This window comes from Triticum aestivum, chromosome 4D, assembly GCF_018294505.1.
Source record: "Triticum aestivum cultivar Chinese Spring chromosome 4D, IWGSC CS RefSeq v2.1, whole genome shotgun sequence".
NCBI classification, from domain to species: Eukaryota; Viridiplantae; Streptophyta; class Magnoliopsida; order Poales; family Poaceae; genus Triticum; species Triticum aestivum.
The window spans coordinates 276,986,667-277,006,769 of NC_057805.1; positions in this window are offsets into that span (position 1 = coordinate 276,986,667).

Below are 20,103 nucleotides of genomic sequence, written 5' to 3' on the forward strand. Positions count from 1 at the left end.
AGGTTAGTCCCAAAAGTAATATAAAAGTGTATAATAAAGCCCATTAAAGATGCAAAACAGAATATAATATAGCATGGAACAATCAAAAATTATAGATACGTTGGAGACGTATCAGCTTGCTGGAGGGTGATGGATTGGACGAGGTTTACCATGTAATCGAGTTAGTTTTGTTAGTGTTTGATCCCTAGTATCCATTATGTTCTAAGATTGATGTTGCTATGACTTTGCTATGCTTAAAGCTTGTCACTAGGGCCCGAGTGCCATGATTTCAGATCTGAACCTATTATGTTTTCATGAATATATGTGAGTTCTTGATCCTATCTTGCAAGTCAATAGTCACCTACTATGTGTTATGATCCAGTAAACCCGAAGTGACAATAATCGGGACCACTCCCGGTGATGACCGTAGTTTGAGGAGTTCATGTATTCACTAAGTGTTAATGCTTTGGTTCGGTACGCTAGTAAAAGGAGGCCTTAATATCCCTTAGTTTCCCATAGGACCCCGCTGCCACGGGAGGGTAGGACAAAAGATGTCATGCAAGTTCTTTTCCATAAGCATGTATGACCATATTCGGAATACATGCCTACATTACATTGATGAACTAGAGCTAGTTCTGTGTCACCCTATGTTATAACTGTTGCATGAGAAATCACATCCGACATAATTATCCATCACTGATCCAATGCCTATGAGCTTTTCACATATTGATCTTTGCTTACTTACTTTACCGTTGCCACTGTTACAATTACTACAAAACTGCTACTATTACTTTTGCCATCGCTACCGTTACTTCCAAACTACTGTGCTACGAAATACTTTGCTGTAGATATTAAGTTTTCCAGGTGTGGTTGAATTGACAACTCAGCTGCTAATACTTGGGAATATTCTTTGGCTCCCCTTGTGTCGAATCAATAAATTTGGGTTGAATACTCTACCCTCGAAAACTGTTGTGATCCCCTATACTTGTGGGTTATCAAGACTACTTTCTGGTGCCGTTGCCGGGGAGCATAGCTCTATTCTTTGAGTCACTTGGGATTTATATCTGCTGATCACTATGAGGAACTTGAAAGACGAAAAAACCAAGATTTATCCCTCAACTATGAGGGGAGGTAAAAACCTGCCATCTAGCTCTGCACTTGATTCACCTTCTGTTATGAGTAAACATGCGACACCTACTCTTGCTATTGATTCTGATATGTCGCATGTTATTGATGATGCCACTTCTGCTGTGCATGATACTTATGATGAAACTACTTCTATGCTTGATAATACTGTGCCATTAGGTGAATTTCTTGATGAACAACTTGCTAGGGTTAGAGAGAATGATATTATTGAAACTGATAATATTGATGAAAGTCATGATGAAGATTCTCCCCCTAGATATCAATTGCCTGATGTGCCTGAGGGTTATGTTATGGATGAAGAAACTGCTAGAGACTTTTTTGCTTGCAAAGATAGATATGATCTTAAGAAATTGTTAGCTAAGCTGAAGGAAAAGACTTTGAATGCTAGAATGAAATATGACCCTGCTTTTGCTACTTCACCTATCTGTATTTCTGATAAGGATTGTGATTTCTCTGTCAATCCTGAGTTAATCACTTTGGTTGAATCTGATCCTTTTTTTGGCTATGGATCTGAAACTGTTGTGGCACATCTTACTAAATTGAATGATATAGCCACCCTGTTCACTAATGAGGAAAAAATTTGTTACTACTATATCCTTAAGCTATTTCCATTCTCATTAAAGGGTGATGCTAAAACATGGTTTAAATCTCTTGATCCTGGTTGTCTGTGTAGTCCCCAGGATATGATTTATTACTTCTCTGCTAAATATTTCCCCGCTCATAAGAAACAAGCTGCCTTAAGGGAAATATATAATTTTGTGCAAATTGAAGAAGAGAGTCTCCCACAAGCTTGGGGGAGGCTTCTCCAATTACTTAATGCTTTGCCTGATCATCCTCTCAAGAAAATTGAAATACTTGATATCTTTTATAATGGACTAACCGATGCTTCTAGAGACCACCTGGATAGTTGTGCTGGTTGTGTTTTCAGGGAAAGAACTGTTGATCAAGCTGAATTGCTATTGAATAATATGTTGAGTAATGATAATAATTGGACACTTCCTGAACCAACTCCTAAACCAACTCCGAAGAAAAGGGGTATTCTATTTCCCAGTCCTGAAGATATGCAAGAGGCAAAAAATCTATGAAAGAAAAGTGTATTAAAGCTGAAGATGTTAAGAATTTACCACCTATTGAAGAAATACATGGTCTTGATAACCCGACACATGTAGTAAAGGTAAATTCTCTCTATAGATTTCATGAAGGTGATATTCCTCGTTATAAGTCTGCTAGCTAATGCTTAGATGAGTTTGATAATTTTATTGTTAAACAAGAAAACTTCAACTCTTATGTTGGTAGACAATTGAAACATAATGCTTATATGATTGAACACTTGAGTGATTATATGTCTAGAGTTAAAGCTGAACTTAAACTTATTAGTAAACATGCTTCTATGGTTACCACTCAAGTAGAACAAGTGCTTAAAGCTTAGAATGATTTTCTCAATAAATTAAATAATAAGAAAAATGATAATGTTGTTAGAGTTGTGACTAGAGGGGGTAAAATGACTCAGGAATCTTTGTATCCTGAGGGCCACCCTAAGAGAATTGAGCAAGATTCTCAGAGAACTAATGTTGATGCACCTAGTCCTTATAAAAAGAAGAAAAAGAAAAATGATAGGACTTTGCATGCTTCTAGTGAACCTGTTGGTGACACACCTTAGAATCCCAATGATATTTCTATTTTTGATGTTGAAACACAATCTGTTAATGAACATGAACCTAGTGATAATACTAATGATGATGTTCATGTTGATGCTCAACCTAGGAATAACAATGGTGTAGAGATTGAACCTGCTGTTGATCTTGATAACCCACAATCAAAGAATCAACGTTATGGTAAGAGAGACTTCATTGCTAGGAAGCACGGTAAAGAAAGAGACCCATGGGTTCAGAAACCCATGCCTTTTCCTCCTAAACCATCCAAGAAAAAGGATGATGAGGATTTTGTGCGCTTTGCTAAAATGATTAGACCGATCTTTTTGCGTATGCGTTTGACTGATATGCTTAGAATGAATCCTTATGCTAAGTATGTGAAAGATATTGTTACAAATAAAAGAAAGATACCGGAAGCTGAAATTTCCACCATGCTTGCTAATTATACTTTTAAAGGTGGAATACCAAAGAAACTTGGAGATCCAGGAGTACCAAATATACCGTGCTCCATTAAAAGAAACTATGTTAAAACTGCTTTATGTGATCTTGGAGCTGGTGTTAGTGTTATGCCTCTCTCTTTATATTGTAGACTTGATTTGAATAAGTTGACACCTACTAAAATATATTTGCAAATGGCCACTAAATCAACTGCTATAGCTGTCGGTATTTGTGAGGATGTGCCTGTTGTGGTTGCAAACGTTACTATTTTAATGGACTTTGTTATTCTTGATATTCCCGAGGACGATAGTATGTCGATTATCCTTGGTAGACCCTTTTTGAATACTGCAGGGGCTGCTATTGATTGCAACAAAGGCAATGTCACTTTTCATGTTCATGGTAATGAGCATACGGTACACTTTCCGAGGAAACAACCTCAAGTCCACAGTATCAATTCTATTGAAAAAATTCCAACGATTACTATTGGAGGTTTTGAATTTCCTCTTCCTAGTGTGAATATGATATTCTTATTGTTGGGGATGTGCATATCCCTGTTGATGTAACCTAGTGCTATTCGAAAATTCTCCAGTGTCATGCGATTCGGAATGAGTTTGTTAACAAGACTTCATCAACCTTGTTAGTGGATTCCTTTTGATGAGCATGAGATGGATGAAGTTAGAAAGCACAACTCTCTGTACCCTCCTTTTACTTTCTGTTATTTAGATTAAATAAAGAAAAAATAGTATTTTCTGTATGTTTTCTGAATTATCCTTGCAATAAAAAATACCTCGAAAATAAAAGTTCTCCAAATGTCCTGAAAATGAAATATGATTTTTTGTGGAATATTTAAGAATATCTGGCACTGAGGACCCACCATTTGGCCACGAGGGTCCAGGGCACGCCCCCTGCCTTGTGGGCCCCATGTGGCCCCCTCCACTTATTCCAGCACCCACACACTTCTTCTTCCTCTAGAAAAAAGCCTCCCCGAGCTCAAACCCGCGTTCTAGCTCATCTTGCTGTGATTTTCGATCTCCTTGCTCAAAGCTCCACTCACAAAACTGCTTCGGGCGATTGTTCTTCGGTATGTGACTCCTCCAATGGTCCAATTAGTTTTTGTTCTAGTGCTTTATTTATTGCAAATTTTTGCTGCTTAGGTGACCCTGTTCTTGAGCTTGCATGTCAAATTTATATGGTTCCAAGTAGTTCTAATGCATGATATAGCCTCTAGGCACTTGTGGGAGTAGTTGTTATCAATCTTGTTGAGTTTGGTTCACTTTTATTTTGAGTCACTAAAAATTTCAGAAATTTTTCAGAGGGAGAAAATGTTGAAGAGATTGTTGAGAGGCTCTTCGAGCTAAGTGAAGAGAATAAGAAGCCCAAATATAATCTTCCTCGCACTGCGGAGGCCTCACCGACTTCCTCCACGACCAGCTCGAACATTATCTCCTACTCACTAATATTTTTGTGCAAAATTTTCATTTCCATGCTTGGAGATCGATCACCACCTTCGGTAGATTTTTATTTATATGATGAGTTTAAGGAGATGTCACTCTATGATTTTTGTGCGGTTTGCAAGTTGCCTTTTGAGGGCAGCGTCGAGGAACCACATCCTAGTGATGTGGCAGAATTTATTGATGAAATTGCTGTAGGGGAAAAGAGAAAAGTGTCAGATGCAAGAACTACTAGTATACATTTTCATGTTCTACGTTACTATGCAATATTTGCTAGTAGATGTTTAATTGGTCGCGGGAATAGTGGGTGCCTCAGTGCTCCTGACCTCTCCATTTTGCGCCATGCTTTACTCCATGATAGAAGTTTTAGTTTAGGCGCTATGGTTGCTACACGGTTGAGTCTAAACCGTACAAAGGGCCCCATTTTTGGAGGTATCTTTGCTTCGCGTCTTGCTAAATATTTTGAGATACCTATTAGACACTATGTGAAAGAAGAAAAGGTGATGCCCCCTATTTTCTTAGACTATAAAAGTATGGTAGCACATGATTTTATTTGCGATGATAAGGAGAAGAGACTCATTTATAACCTGGTATTCAGTGAAAAGACTCGTCAGATTATTACCCTGCCTGCACCTTCTTTGTTTAACATTCATTCAGGCACATACATCATCATGCCCGATGACATTTATGCATACTGGGAGCGAACACGATCCCTAGAGCCTAAGCCAGAGCCATCTCTTGATCCATATCAAGAGTTTGTTTATCAGTGGGATCGGCAAGAGCTCGCTAACCAGTGGCACCCCGAGGATCCTCCTCAGTACACTTGAGAGGACCACTTTGATCCATGGGCATAGACCAACTTAGGCCAAAAGCCTAAGCTTGGGGGAGTACGTATTTCTCACCGACATTACATTCATGTTCACACACTCATGCCAGTTATCGGTGCTCATACTTATTCATTGTACTATCCATGCTAGTTTATTTTCTGTTTTAAGCCCTCTTCTTGTGTGTTTGAAAAAACTTAAGAAAAAACAAAAAAATAGTTGTAGCTTTTAGCTAGTTTACTTTCCATGCCTGTAGTAGTAATAGTTAAAAGAAAACCCAAAACGATTTCTCGTCCTTCTTTTGCTTGTTGGGAGATTTCCCGTGTAAATAGTTTTATTTCCTTTCTTTTGGGGTCGAGAGGAGAAGACCATGATGAAAATGTTGAGTGGCTCTTATATTCATTATTGTTGATTTAACCAAGAGCCCATATTACCTTGTCTTCTCCCTTGTATTAAATGCTTGCAGATTCCACCTTAGTCCAATTGCACGTGCACTATTATTATTATCCACACTGTTCGGTCGTGCGAGTGAAAGGCAATAATGATGATATATGATGGACTAATTGAGATGAGAAAAGCTGGTATGAACTCGACTTATCTTGTTTTTGTAAATATGATTAGTTCATCGTTCCTGATTCAGCCTATTGTGAATGAAACATGTTTGCAATGACAATTAGAGATTATAGTTGCTCATGCCATGCTTAATTAGCTAGGAGTTTATAATGGTTTACCTTGCGTGCCAACATGCTATTAAAATGGTTGTGATGTGGTATGATAGGGTGGTATCCTCCTTTGAATGATTCGAGTGGCTTGACTTGGCACATGTTCACGCATGTAGTTGAAACAAAATCAACATAGCCTCCACGATATTTATGTTCATGGTGAATTATATCCTACTCATGCTTGCACTCAGTGTTCATTAATTTTAATGCATGTTCATGACTGTTGTCGCTCTCTAGTTGGTCTCTTCCCAGTCTTTTTCTAGCCTTCACTTGTACTAAGAGGGAATACTGCTTGTGCATCCACTTCCATAAACCCCAAAGTTATTCCATATGAGTCCACCATACCTTATATGTGGTATCTACTTGTCGTTCCAAGTAAATTTGTATGTGCCAAACTCTAAACCTTCGAATGAAATTCTGTTTTGTATGCTCGAATAGCTCATGTATCAACTAGGGCTCTCTATATCTTCCATGCTAGGTGGGTTATTCTCACGAGGAGTGGACTCTGCTCCTCACTCACGAGAAAAGGGCCGGTCACCGGGATACCCAGTCCCATGCTCAAATCAAAATAATTGCAAACAAAACTCCCCCATGACTGTTTTTAGTTTGAGGCACCCGTTGTTTCGGGCAAGCCATGGATTGATGCTTGTTGGTGGTGGGGGAGTATAAACTTTACCATTCTGTTTGGGAACCGCCTATAATGTGTGTAGCATGGAAGATATCGAGATCTCTTGGTTGTTATGTTGACAATGAAAGTATGCCACTCAAAATATTATTTATCTCTGTTTCAAAACTCGAGCTCTAGCACCTCTACAAATCCCTGCTTCCCTCTGCGAAGGGCCTATCTATTTACTTTTATGTTGAGTCATCATCCTCTTATTAAAAAGCACCAGTTGGAGAGCACTGATGTCATTTGCATGCTTTACTATTAGTTTACATTGAGTATGACTATGACTGGATCTCTTTTACCATGAATACAATGTTTAGTCAGTCCTTGATCTTCAGAGGTGCTCTGCATTTATGTTTTGCGGTCTCAGAAAGGGCTAGCGAGATACCATCTTGTTATATCATATTATGATTGTTTTGAGAAAGTGTTGTCATCCGAGATTTATTATTATTTCTTGCTAGTTGATTATGCCATTGATATGAGTAAACATGAGACCTAATTGTTATTGTGAATATGGTTAGTTCATAATCTTTGCTGAAAACTGGAATGCTGGCTTTACATATTTACAACAACAAGAGCAAACAGAGTTTGTAAAAGTTTTTCTTTATCACTTTCAGTTTGTCAACTGAATTGCTTGAGGACAAGCAAAGGTTTAAGCTTGGGGGAGTTGATAAGTCTGCAACGTATCTACTTTTCCAAAAAAATTGCCCTTGTTTTGGACTCTGACTTGCATGATTTGAATGAAACTAACCCGGACTGACGCTGTTTTCAGCAGAATTGCCATGGTTTTATTTTTGTGCAGAAATAAAAGTTCTCGGAATTACCGGAAACTTCACGGAGAATATTTTTGGAACATATAAAAAGTACTGGCGAAAGAATCAACACCAGGGGGCCCACACCTGTCCACGAGGGTGGGGGGCACGCCCACCCCCCTGGGGCGCGCCCCCTGCCTCATGGGCCCCCTGAGGCTCCACCGACCTCAACTCCAACTCTATATATTCACGTTCGCGGAGAAAAAAAATCAGAGAGAAGGATTCATCGCGTTTTACGATACGGAGCCGCCGCCAAGCCCTAGTCTCTCTCGGGAGGGCTGATCTGGAGTCCGTTCGGGGCTCCTGAGAGGGGAATCCATCGCCGTCATCATCATCAACCTTCCTCCATCACCAATTTCATGATGCTCACTGCCGTGCGTGAGTAATTCCAGCGTAGGCTTGCTGGACGGTGATGGGTTGGATGAGATTTACCATGTAATCGAGTTAGTTCTGTTAGGGTTTGATCCCTAGTATCCATTATGTTCTAAGATTGATGTTGCTATGACATTGCTATGCTTAATGCTTGTCACTAGGGCCCGAGTGCCATGATTTCAGATCTGAATCTATTATGTTTTCATGAATATATGTGAGTTCTTGATCCTATCTTGCAAGTCAATAGTCACCTACTATGTGTTATGATCCGGTAACCCCGAAGTGACAATAATCGGGACCACTCCCGATGATGACCGTAGTTTGAGGAGTTCATGTATTCACTAAGTGTTAGTGCTTTGGTCCAGTACTCTATTAAAAGGAGGCCTTAATATCCCTTAGTTTCCAATAGGACCCTGCTGCCACGGGAGGGTAGGACAAAAGATGTCATGCAAGTTCTTTTCCATAAGCACGTATGACTATATTCCAAATACATGCCTACATTACATTGATGAACTGGAGCTAGTTCTGTGTCACCCTATGTTATAACTGTTGCATAAGGAATCGCTCCAACATAATTATTCGTCACTGATCCAATGCCTACGAGCTTTTCACATATTGATCTTTGCTTAGTTACTTTACCGTTTCCAGTATTACAATTACTACAAAACTGCTACTGTTACTTTTGCCATCGCTACCGTTACTTCCATACTACTTTGGTACTAGATACTTTGCTGCAGATATTAAGTTTTCCAGGTGTGGTTGAATTGACAACTCAACTGCTAATACTTGATAATATTCTTTGGCTCCCCTCGTGTCGAATCAATAATTTTGGGTTGAATACTCTACCCTCAAAAAATGTTGCGATCCCCTATACTTGTGGGTTATCAGTTTTCATTTTATGAACAGGATCACATCATTATGGAATGATGTGATGGATAAGACCCATCCGTTAGCTTAGCATAATGATCGTTTAGTTTTATTGCTATTGCTTTCATCATGACTTATACATGTTCCTTTGACTATGAGATTATGCAACTCCCGAATACCGGAGCAACACCTTGTGTGCTATCAAACATTACAACGTAACTGAGTAATTATAGGGATGCTCTACAGATGTGTCCGAAGGTGTTTTTTTGGGTTGGCGTAGATCGAGATTAGGATTTGTCACTCCGTGTATCGGAGAAGTATCTCTGGGCCCTCTCGGTAATGCACAACACTATAAGCCTTGTAGGCAATGTGACTAATGAGTTAGTCACGGGATGATGCATTACAGAATGAGTAAAGAGACTTGCCGGTAACGAGATGAATTAGGTATGATGATACCGACGATCGAATCTCGGGCAAGTAACATACCAATGACAAAGGGAACAACGTATGTTGTTATGCGGTTTGACCGATAAAGATCTTCGTAGAATATCTAGGAGCCAATATGAACATCCATGTTCCGCTATTGGTTACTGACCGGAGATGTGTCTCGGTCATGTCTACATAGTTCTCGAACCCGTAGGGTCCGCACGCTTAATGTTCGATGACGATTTATATTATGAGTTATGTGATTTGATGACTGAAGTTTGTTCGGAGTCCCGGATGATATTACGGACATGGCGAGGAGTCTTGAAATGGTCGAGAGGTAAAGATTCATATATAGGACGATGGTATTTGGACACCGAAAGTGTTCCGGGTGATACCGGGTCACCGGAAGGGGTTCCGGGCAACCCCCGGCAAAGATATGGGCTTAATGGGCCAAGTAAGGGAACACACCAACCCACAAGGGGCTAGTGCGCCCCCTATAGGGCCAGCCACATGGGGAGAAAGGGAAAGGAGAGGAGGAAAAGGAAAGTATGAAGTAGGACTCCTACTTCCTTCCCCTCCCCCCTCCTTCCTTTCCCCCTTGTCCAAATATGGTAGGGGGCCGAATTGGACTAGGGGCCCAAGTAGGATTCCTCCTACTTGGGCACACCCTAGGCTGCCTCCCTCCCTGTCCCTCCTTTATATACATGGGGAGGGCACCCCTAGAACATACATCAATTGTTCCTAGACGTGTGCGGCGCCCCCCTCCATAGTTAACACCTCGGTCATATCATCGTAGTGCTTAGGCAAAGCCCTACGCCGGTAACTTCATCATCACCGTCGTCACGCCGTCGTGCTGATGGAATTCTCCCTCGTCCTCGACTAGATCAAGAGCTCGAGGGACGTCATCGTGCTGAACGTGTGCTGAACACGGAGGTGCCGTATGTCCGGTACTTGGATCCGTTGGATCGTGAAGACGTTCGACTACATCAACCGTGTTACTAAACGCTTCCGCTTTCGGTCTACGAAGGTACATAGACACACTCTCCCCGCTCGTTGCTATGCTCCTCCTAGATAGATATTGCGTTATCATAGGAATTATTTTGAAATACTACGTTCCCCAACATTACATCGACGACATCGTGGTCAAATCACGCAAGGCGACAACCCTGATCGAGGACCTGGAGGAAACATTCTTCAACCTGTGTAGGGTAAACCTCAGGCTTAACCCCGAGAAGTGTGTTTTCGGGGTCTCGTTTGGCAAGCTGCTCGGTTTCCTCGTCTCGCACGGAGGGATAGAAGCGAACCCAGAGAAGGTCAAGGCTATCAAAAAGATGCGCCCGCTTGAGACCCTCAAGGAAATGCAGAAAATGGCAGGATGTGTGACCTCCTTGGGGCGCTTCATATCCAAGCTGGGCGAGCGCGCACTGCCATTCTTCAAGTTGATGAAGAGGAAGGGTCCCTTCGAATGGACCCCCAAGGCGGAGGTACCCTTCGAGGACCTTAAGAGGTAACTCACGAGCCCACCCATCATTGTGGCGCCCCGCTATCGCGAGACCTGGTGCTTTACTAGTGGCCACCCCGCAATCGGCTAGTGCTACACTCGTAGCAATTCGAGAGGAATGCGGCAGCACTCGACGAAAGCCCCACGGCCCCTGGGGGGCCATGAAGCCATCCGAGTCCTCGTCGCCTCAAGACGGTGCTCCTGAGGGCTCCACCCCCCTGACATTCGACGAGATCCCCAAGCCTCGCGCACCTTGCGCGGAACGAGACTCCGCTGACGTTCTGCGCCTCATTGAACACCCGGTGTACTTCGTCAGCATGGTGCTCTGGGATGCGCGCGCATTACCCTATGAAGCAGAAGCTCCTCCTTGCGCTCCTGGTGGCCTCGAGGAAGCTGCGCCACTATTTCCAGGGCCATCCCATAAAGTTTGTATCCGCATACCCCTAGAGAGGAATTGCACAGCCCTAACGCCACCGGCAGGGTCTCCGAATGGAACATGGAGATGTAGGCCTTCTAGCTGGAGTTCAGCACGACCAGGGTAATCAAGGGAGCGGTGCTCACCAACTTCGTGGCAGAGCAGACAGACGCGTGTGACCAAGAGCTGCGTGAGGATCGATCTTTGGTGCCGGGCCACGAGGCGCCCGATGGCTGGGTCATGCACTTTGATGGAGCTTTCACGCCACGAGGTGCGGGAGCCGGGGTCATGCTCGTCTCCCCGACCAATGATAAGCTATACTATGTCGTCCAGCTATGCTTTCAACGCGGCGAGAAGGTCTCCAACAACATCGTGGAGTATAAGGGCTTGATCGATGGGCTCAAAGGCGCGGCTGCCCTAGGGGTCAAGCGCCTCACCATCAAGGGCAACTTCCTGCTCCTTGTCAACTTCTCCAACAAGGAGTACAAGCCAAAGGACGAGCACATGGTGGCATACCTGGAGGAGGTATGTAAAACCGAGAAACAATTCTTCGGTTTGGATTTCCAGCACGTCCCGAGGGGCGTGAACAAGGAAGCAGACGACATCGCCAAGCAGGCATCACGCCATGAGCCCCAAAGCCCTTGCGTCTTTGAGGAAAGGCTCTTCATGCCATCAGCCGCACCTCCGACGACGAGGACGATGATGCCTCGGGAGGAGCTGCCCCTCGCGCCACCAGCAAGCGCCGCGGCCTGCAGCCCGACCACGGGGACCCGCTTGCTCCTGGCAGTGAAGCCTCAGGAGGGCAACTGGGCCCAGGAGTTCGATGATACGTCTCCATCGTATCTACTTTTCGAAACTCTTTTGCCCTTATTTTGGACTCTAATCTATTATATAATTAAAACAGAAGACAAATAAGACACCATGTTCATCCACATATATTGAATTATATCAACCATTAGATTTAGAGATTAAAGGCTAAGATTTATATATGTAAACATTATCTACAAATATTGTATATATGTCTTTTTTGGAACATAGGAAGTTGTCACCTACATGTCTTTTTATATAACTAGATGATACCATGCGCATTGCTACATGAACTCTTGGTCCCATGCGCATGAGAATACATAAGTTGACTAAATTTGTTCGCATGGTAAGTCTCTTATATATAGGAGAAAAAACTGCAATGTACATAGTACTTGGAGTATAGTTGTAAAGATAGCAAAGTGTATCATTATTTTTACTAAATACAGTGATATGACATAAGTGATCTCATAGGAATAAATAAGTCTAATGTATATAAGGAAATTAAGAAAGATATGGAATGGAGACGCCAGGAAAGGTTATGTATATATTGCCATTTTGAGATACTTCTTGTGTATTATGTTAGACTCTTGTTGTAAATCAATCTTATGCATGTCAGTGCATAAGTTCTACAAAGTACAGCCAAGTAGTTCATATCAGCAATTGTAAAAATAGGTGTTACATTAAATAGTTGTATCTTCTCATAACCATAATATGAGATAACAAACAATTGGAAACAATGCTCTGGAAACATCGCAGGTAGTAGGGCCTCGTATTTGTTAATGAAACAAAATCTACAGTAAAAAAATAAAATAAAATAAGGTTCTTGGAAGAAGCAATGATGAAGATGATTGCAACATCTGAGTCACCTGGTACTTGAGCAGGAAAAGGACTATACCTATGTGTAGCTCAAGGTTTGTTAAAAAATGTATAGTTGAAGGTAAAAAGCTGAGGGAAGTGTTCGCATTTCATGCGAATTTTTGTATTCTGTATGAAGCATTAAGACAATTAGCAAGGCCACCACCCAAAAATAAAATCGGCACTGGAAATAGCACCTTAACCTATCAAATACTCCCAATAAAAAATAAAAAAATTGCAGGTGGTTTGGATCCACGCCCTCAACCTCAAAGCTTGTTTTGACCTTGGAGCCATTCAGTGAGCCAGGTCGGTACTAAAGGAGTAGAGATGCCAAGTTAGTTGAAAAAGCAAGTTCCTGCTCTAGAAACAATGACATAAATTTTACCTGTTGAAGAAAAATTATCTCTAGAAACTATAAATTTCCATGGAAATGAAATAGCAATATTTCCTGGCGTGGAAGCATGGAAGATAGGACAACAAATGTGAAAACTTAAGCAAAATCATTTGAGTATGTAAGAATAAAATAAAGAAACAGAAAGTTAATCTTGGTACGGTGAGATGATTCATTGTATGGGCCACCGAGATGGATCCAAAATCAAGAATTTCTTACTTGAAAATTTATGAAATCAGGTATAACCTCAGCACCTCCGTATAACATGCAAGGTGAGGAGCATGGAGCAGTGACACGAGTTGTGAAACTTTGAGGCAGATTTTATACCTATAACATGCAAGGTCGAGTTAGCTATGTAGATCAAATTAGGCTAATTAATTTCGCAAGGCAAGCTAAGGCTAATTCTGAGAACGAAGAGCACCTATTATTCCTCTCAAGTGCAAGTCATGCCCACTGGCTCATGAGACTCCACGCTGGAGCAAAGGGAGGAGGTCCTATCCTTGGTGGAGCTGCTACGACCCTGGGTGCGCATGGAGTGCATCCTCGGACGGGCGAATCCGATGTCCACGGCCGGGCGAAGCTGATGTGGGGCACCGAAAGTCACTGCTGTGGTGCCGTCAACCCGCTGCGGTCTATTGTGGTGTGATCCAGGGTGGCGTCGTGGTCAGGCGAAGCCGATGCGGTGCAACGGGGAGGCTCTACGGGTGCCGTCGACGCGTTGCAGGCACGCAGCGGCGCCGTCCAGGCGTGGCGTGGTAGCACGGCATCGATCTCCAACTTGTGGTGACGTCGTCCACACCGGCTGGCGAGAAGACCATCTTGATGAACCATGGCGACGCCATGGCTTGTGCATGCTGGCATAGCAAGGAATGTGGGTGGACTGTGACAGGGAAGGGATTCATCCTGTGGAGTTTATAGGAATGGAAAAAGATATACATGAGCATTGGAACATGAAGGGGAGAAGATAGTGCAAATTAGTCTCATAGGCTTCCATCAGTTTTGGCGAGCACTTAGTAATGGGATGCATGTGGGCTAGAGTAACGTTCTGCATGTGCTTGCTAGTTATTATAGCCTGGTCTGGTCATAAGCCTTGTGTGCGTTCATTTTTCTAGTTGATTTGGTGAAATATTTGCATTTATTATTGGGCTGCATGTGCCATCTTTTCTAATATTAAGAGCTGATGATGTGGCAGGGTTGCTTAGGTGGATAGCTTGCATGTTGAGTTAGAAAATATAGTGGGGTTGAGTCTCTTAGGTATATAGGATTCAAGTACATTTATTATGATGAAAAGGTGCAACGCACAAACATGTATAGGGCCAACAGGTCTTACATCAGAGTCATAATCCTTTCCTGTAAAAAAATTGGACAACGCTAACGCCCACACGTGTGGTGTGAGTCAAATCCGCCCACACGTCTTATAACACACAGACTGCGCCACGTCACCGCATGCATGCATGTGGGAATCTTTTTGGATTTTCAGTTTTTTAAAATGTTTTATCTCTTAAATGAAAAATCCAATTGAAGATCCGTTTTCACCATTAAATCCCTCGTGACGAGATCTTCAAAACTAGATCTCATATCAATATATTTCGACGAATTTTTTTGGGGTTAAAAGTTTCCATGTCTATTGAACATGAATTGCCATGATGTTTACACTAAAGTTGCCATGATATGTTTCAGTTATTTTCTTCTATATTTAAAAGTATATTTTGACATATTATAAAACGGGGTATTAAGAAACTAGACTTGCCATGAACCATAAACAAAAATTGCCATGATACATGCATTTAAAATTTCCATGGTTCATACAAAAAATAATTTCCATGGTCAAAGTACTGGAATTGCCATCATAAAAAAACTAAAATTGCCATGCTCTACAAACTAAAATTGCCACATGGCAACTTTAGTTTAAGCACTATGGCAACTAGAGTGTAAACATCATGGCAACTTTTGGGCAATTTTTTTTTTCATCGAAACATATCAACATGGGGTCTAGTTTTGAAGATCTCGTCGAGACGGATTTAATGGTAAAAGCGAATTTTTAATTTGATTTTTTAATTAGGAGATAAAATATTTTTAAGCCAAAAACCAAAAAGATTCCTGCTGATGTCATCTATTCATACGTGGCAAAATGAGTGGTGATGTAGGCATGTGGGCGATGTACAAGATGCCACACGTGTGGGCGTTAGTTTTTTCGAAAAAAATTGTCAAAGACAATCATACATAGATATATGTGAGTACTGCAAATACGGAAGCCTACTAATCCTATATGGAATCGTCAGAGAACCCCACAAACAAGGAGTCCGGGCACACCACGAAACGGAGTCCGGCCAGAATACAGATTAGCAACTTAATCAAGCTGGAAAGCAACTTAATCAAGGTGGACTCCTTTTTTGGTGTTTAAAAAATCAACACGTACTTCTGCTTTAGATAGTGCTTAACGTTGAAACAAAAAACATACCCTACCAAGGTTAATATATGGACGCCGATAACTGCCACACATGTGGCATATCGGGTGGTTGTGCCGCACGCCTTGTGTGGCACGGGGTCGACCCTGCCCGCACAACCGCGTCCGGGTGCGCGCAGCCACAGCCCGCACATCCGGTGTGTGGCATAATCGCCCACACGTCCGGGTGCACGACCGCGCTGCCCACACGACCCAACACGCCCGTCGTCCTGGCCTCCTTTCGATCCCAGTGCGACCTGCGCCGTCGTCTCCTACCTCTCGATCCCCTACTTCCATCACCTTCCTTCTCTAGTTGCCATGGCAAACAGAGCAGACCCCTAGCGCCTCCCCACCACTAACCACCACCCCTCAACCCCGCCCTCCCAAGATGATGATCTAAAACAGGTGGATCTCCGATCTCCTTCTGTTTCTCGACCTTCTTCTGTCCAGAAATTTGAAATTGCAGATTGCCCACGAAGATGGCGACTAGATCCACGCTGTCTGGGCAAACACCCCACGGATTTGTGTGTATTCACATTTGCCCACCAAAATACGCCAGATCTGCCATATTCTGTACTAGAGTTGAGCTAAGCTTCTGGGTTGGCTTGGTGCGAGAAGTTTGTACTGAAGGATGCGTAGGAATCACTAAAAAAGGGAGAGAAAGGAGGAATTTGGCATAGGGAGGGACGAAAAATAATTGCCACTTGTATCTAACATTAGTTGCCACCTATCGTTGTCGTTAGCTGCCACCACGTTATGTTGTTGCTTGCCATCCTATTTTATTGGTTGTTGCCATCGCTTCAAAATGATAGCTGGCATCCAGATTTTAGAAAAGACAATGAATGTGCATGTCCTACTTGCCATGATGTGTTGGTTGCCTACGCAGGAAATGTGATAAGATTGTCGTATTATCTTCTATGTGCAAACAGCAAGAATGCATTTTGCGGATTATTGATGCATTCTTGTTCATGCAGTGACTGAAAACACAGTGGCAGAAAAAAAGCGGAAGAATGAATCACGAAGACGGCACTAATCCTTGGTTTTCTCAAAGGCCGAAAACGCCCCCTTGGGATGCAGCAGAGTACAATCAACTCATTTCTGTAGGGCCATTGCTGCCACTACTAGAGCAGCACGCGGGCATCGGTACGATGCATGATAAGAAAAGGAACAGTTGCCATGTTTGTGACGAGGAAGATGCCATTCTACTTATGTCCTACAATGTCATTTTTCGCAGGTTCTTATGACCCAACCGCACTCAGGGGGATACCATGGCAAGTTCAGTCACAGGGCGCTAACGCTGACAAATGTACGGGCGGCCAACTTCAAGTAGCTAATGTGGCAAATCAAGGTAACACATACGGAAAAAAATACTGGTGTGGCCATGAAATTAAACTTGCAAGGATGGCAAAAGACTCACGAGTTATATGGGGAAAATGTAGGACCTTCATGCAGCACGTGGCATCAGGCGGTAACCATGTACCTGCCATCAACGTCGTACACAGGTGAGTCTATGAAGTGAAGTTGTGGACAGTGAATTAGGAGAAGGAACATAGGTGACATTGGGGTTGCCATGCCTGGACAGCTGCAAATGCCATGCCTGGACAGCTGCAGTTGCCATGCCTAGACAGCTGCATTTGCCCTATGTCATAAAATGTGATTGCAAATGTCTAAACAACTGTGGATGACAGGTGTGAACAAAATATGTGTGGCATGGATGCACCACTACATGTGCCATGTTGTACAAAACTACAATTGCCATGCATTGACCAACTGCTAACATGATCACAGGTTGTTATGGTGGAACCACATCGGCAAACATCTCATGGCAAGCTTCACAGTTGTAGGCCAACGCTATTACAGATAGAGCACATCAAATAGGAATGACAAACCAGATACGATCAACACATGCGGCACAACAAGGTAAAAGAAATGTGAACCAGAAAAACACTAGTGCATTTGCTTTTGTGGAAAAAGGACGGGAGGAAAAGTAGATTTGTCATGGTGGTGGTGGAAAAAACAACAAAAAATGCTACCAAGTGGTCGCGTGCAAAAAGTCATCTATTGTCTTCAGGATTTGCCAATTGCTATATGATTGTGTGCAACATTCATGATTGATCACATATGCGTAGTGAGCTCGTACCTAGAATACAAGTTTTGATGCTAAAAGATGCTGGTTGCCATGTCTTGGCAACAGTAGTTGCCATGTATGTTGGACTGTAGCTGCCATTGCTATAGAATCCAAGTTTTGATCCTAAAAGATGCTGGTTGCCATGTCTTAGCAACAATAGTTGCCATGTATGTTGGACTGTAGCTGACGTGGCTATAGAGTCCAAGTTTTGATGCTAAAAGATGTTGGTTGCCATGTCTTGGCAATAGTAGTTGCCATGTTTGTTGGACTGTAGCTGCCATGACTGGAGAACTACAGTTGCCATGCATGGCCATATGCAGATTCCACGGCTTGCTGTGTGAATGATGTCATGCCAAATCACATGCAGCTACTCTATTCCGTTACGATAAACATGCCAACCAAGCAATGCTTACACTCGTACCTGTTTTTTCATTGCAGGACCTTCAACTACAATCAACAACGGCGCGGGGACAACTACTGCGGGAACCTCTGGGCACACGGAAGAAACGTTCCACCAGCCAGCCAACAATCATGCCATAAAAAATGCAGAGTCAGTGTCGGAAATGGCAATCGTTCCAGCAATGCCGACAAGCACACCTTTGCACACAGCACAAGCTACACTCAAGCAGATGAAACAGCCGCCGATACTAAAGTGAATGATGAAACTGATGACGAAGCACACGTGGATGAAGATGATGGGCAATCAGAAATCATGGTACCTCAGCCATCGTATGTTGGGCAGAGATTTGATTCGTTCAAAGATGCAAAGGAATTCTACCAGAGATATGCAATGTTCCATGGGTTTGCGGTCAACACCGAATACCATAGGAAAATTAAAAAAAACTAATGAGTACAGCAGAGGTGAGATGAGGTGCTACAAGGGACGAAGGAACAAGAAGGGTAAAGGTGTTGTGCCTGTCATTCTGAAACGAAAGAGAGGTATCATTGTCAAGACGGAATGCCCTGTCCGGTGTAAGCTAAACGTAGATGGAGCACGGTGGGTGGTCACTGAATATTTTGACGAGCACAACCACGAACTCATAAAGAAGTTTGACCTGGTAAAATTTTTGAGCGCCCATAGAGGATTCACCCCCTCGAGAAGAAATTGATAAAGCTGCTACATGATTGTATCGTCAGTCCATCAAGAATGGTCCAGATACTCTCCCTCATCCACAGCGGAGATGGTAGACTGAGTAGTATGCCCTACATACCAGCAGACATCACAAACCTAAAAGCAAAGTACTGTAGAGAGAGCAGGTTGGCTAACATAGAAGACACGATAGCCTACTTCGATGAGAAAGCGAAAGCGGATCTAGATTTCTTCTACAGTATAAGATTGGACGATGAGGACCGTGTCAGGAACATGTATTGGGTGGATGGTGCTGCAAGAAGAGCCTAGAAACATTTCCGAGATTGCATTTCGTTCGACGCGACATATCTCACTAATATGTACAAGATGCCCTGCGCTCCATTCATAGGAATAAATAACCACAATCAGTCATTGCAGTTCGGATGTGGGCTTGTTCGGAACAAAGACACAGATGGGTACACTTGGCTGTTCAAAACCTTCTTGGAGTGCATGGGTGGACTTGCTCCGATGAACATAATAACAAACCAGGATTTTAGCATGCGTGCAGGCATAGAGGAGGTCTTTCCGTTGGCAGTGCACAGGCACTGCAGGTGGCATATTATAAAGAGGGCTGAGGAGACGCTAGGACCATTCTTTGGTGACCATCCAGAGCTGCACAAGGCATTCGAGTTGTGCGTGGACCACAGCTTGACGCTGGAGGAGTTTGAACGGAGCTAGATGGCTATGATTGAAACATATCAAGTGCAAGACAACGAGACGCTTGCTAGCCTATGGGAGAAGCGAATGTACTGGGTGCCGGCCTACTTCATGCAGTGATTCTTCCCATTTCTACAGAGTACGCAGCGCAGCCAGGGGTTCAATGCTGTTCTGAAGTGGTACGTGAGCCCTGGTAACTCATTGCTGCAGTTTGCCAAGCAATACACAACTTTGCAACAAAAAATTCTGGGATCTGAGCTACAGCAAGAAGCAAACACCGCGCTCAAGCAGCCTAAATTGCTAACATATTCACCAATGGAGAGGAAGATGAGCAAGACATATACCAACAAGATTTTTCACAAGTAAGTCAGTTGTGTTACCGTCTTATTTGCACAAGCATGAAGGTAGTAGGTGCCAT